The sequence below is a fragment of the Octodon degus genome, unplaced genomic scaffold (assembly GCF_000260255.1).
Source record: "Octodon degus isolate 3935 unplaced genomic scaffold, OctDeg1.0 scaffold00144, whole genome shotgun sequence".
In the NCBI taxonomy this organism is placed as follows: domain Eukaryota; kingdom Metazoa; phylum Chordata; class Mammalia; order Rodentia; family Octodontidae; genus Octodon; species Octodon degus.
In genome coordinates, this window is record NW_004524720.1 from 705,918 (window position 1) to 708,504 (window position 2,587).

Below are 2,587 nucleotides of genomic sequence, written 5' to 3' on the forward strand. Positions count from 1 at the left end.
AATTTTCCTAAACAAAATTATAGGAATTCAACAAAGGTTGTTCTGTTGCACAATTTTGTCTTTACATTAGTTGCTTAGATTATCACAGTTTAGCATGCAAAATTGGTAAAATAAAAAAAGTTGTAAGAAATTAAACAAGAGAAGAGAAAATAATTAAGCATTACTTGTGCCTCTCAATAGAGTGGGAGAAATTATTGAAGCCATCCTGTGTATATGCTTATTTTTTTTTCCTTTTCTCTTTCTCTCTCTCTCTCTCTCTCTCTCTCTCTCTCTCTCTCTCTCTTCAATTCTCTCTCCCGGGAATTGAACTCAGATCCTTGTGCTTGCCAGGGAAGCACTTATTCTACTGAGCCATTTCCCTAGCCCCTATATTATTTTCTATATTAGCTATGTTTCCTTAATAATGCCCACCAACAGCACACAGTGATTCCCCTTTCTCCACACTCTCGGTGCACTTGTCATTTTCAACGTTTCAACTGCATCCATTGTAACAGGAGCAAAGCAACATCTCACTGTGGTATAGACCATACTTCACTGATGATTAGTGAAAGTGAGAGTCATTTCCATACATTCATTAACCACTTGTATCTTGTATGTCTTCTTTTGAGCACGTCTTTTTAGGTCCTCTTGTCACTTTTAAATGGGATTCATTTTTTTCTTGCTGCTAAGTTCCTTGTGTATTTTGAACAGCAGCCCCTCATCAGATCTATGACTTGCACCTGTTTTCCTGATTGGTGGCTGTCTCTTCACTCTGTTGTCTCACTTGTTGTGTAGAAGTTTTCAACCTAATTTATTCTCAAGCTTCTCTTGCCTTGCTGTCATATTGAAAACAATCTTTGCCTGAACCTTTGTCCTGGGGCTATTCTCTTCTAGTAGATTTACTAATTTCAGGTGTTATGTTTAAGACTTTAATCTATTTTACTTGGTTTTTGTGTATGAGTCCAATTTCATTTTCTGTATGTGGATATCCAGTTTTGGCAATATGAGTTATTAAAGACATCACATGTCTTTAGCATCCCCGTCAAGCACCAGTCATTCAACAGTTCCATGGAATAACTTTTGGGCTCTCTCCAGCTGTTTCGTTGGGCAGTATGTCCACTGCTATGCTAGTATTGTGCTGTTTAGTTTACTATGAATTCGTGATACCTTTTGAAGTCAGATATAAACATAAGAATATTTTATCTGCTTACATTTTGATTTAGCCACACTGAAGTCAAATTAAGAAAATCAGATGAATGTTGCTAATTTCAGATTTCAGGTCAGTGATTCATTCACAATGGAATAACTACAGCACACATTCACATCTCTGTCTTTTGTTAAATTCATCAGAAAGAATGAATAATAATAGAGACCAATGTGACATGCAGATTTCCTAGCATGACTGGTGAGGTTATGTGAATTATAGGTTAACATCAGGAACCACAGGTCCAAATTTCAAATGGAAGAAGTAATTGGCTTCCAAAGTTGCTTATGACTTGGAACACCACTAATAGGATTTATAGAAAGTATACCATGTAATGAAATATTAATTTTTTGCAGAAATGATTTGTGTGGCCAGCAAAGAAATACATAGGGCCTGGGAGCATCTCACACAGTGCTGAGCAGTCATCCTGTGAGCCTCTCCCCTGCTCAGTCCTGCACTGGTTCTGGAAATGCCCACTCTTGCCTTTGACTCTGCCATCCACACTTCCTCTTCCTGCTTCCCACGACATCAGGAGTCCTCCAAACCACTTATGATACTGATGAAACTTGAATTTTCAAGGAGAATTAGAATGATTGTTCCCATTTTTCCCAGTTCTTTACCAATTTTTTTTTTTTTTTTTTTTGGAAAGCAGGAGAATAGGCTGTATATTCCAGTGGAAGTCCTTTCCTTGGAGGGAGCACAGTTTCCTTTCAGCAGAAACTTCTTCAGCTCTCTTAGGCCTACAAGACTGTGCGCCCATATGGAAGCCCTTTGCAAAATTTTTGAAGCGTGCACACAGGCTATTTTGTGTGAGACCATGAGACCACCTTCAAAGTATGGAAAAATACCCTTTTGTGGTCTAGAAGTCACATAAATGTCTTAAAATATGCAAAGTAACAGAAAATGCCCTTGGCTGATTTGACCAAAGATGTGGAAAAGCACAAAAAAGCATGAAGTAGGTCAAAATGGGTTTGTTTGCATTTTAAGCATCTACAAATGTATCAAATACGATGGCTCATTTCTCAAATGTGTTTTCTCAAACTTTAAAATAATCCTAAAGAACAGGTATCATTTATTTTGTTCTATAGGCTGAGACAATTACAACCTAAAATCATACCTTTTCAACAGCCACCCTGCTAGAAAGTGATACACTTCAAGTGTAATCTAAGCCTAGCATCAAAAATCCATGCTCTTTCTATCCTACCAGACCACAAACCATAAAATTCTGGCAACTATCAATATGTGCATCAGTCATGCCCATCTTCTCCTGTCCAGCCAGGAGAAATGGTCCTATGAAGCTCCGATAGTCCATGAGGATTAGTCTGGAAACCTCAGGGCAATAAGAACTGCCCCTGTGCTCAATACTCTTATTTGGAAGAAACATAGAGGCAAAACTATATATAT

At 37.8% G+C, this 2,587-nt stretch overlaps 1 protein-coding gene across 3 annotated transcripts in view; it reads right to left on the reverse strand.

Annotated features, from left to right (window-relative positions):
* Armc4 (armadillo repeat containing 4) overlaps positions 1-2,587 on the reverse strand; it is a 208,388-nt gene that overhangs the window by 177,538 nt on the left and 28,263 nt on the right. The gene's annotated exons all lie outside the window — the stretch shown is intronic.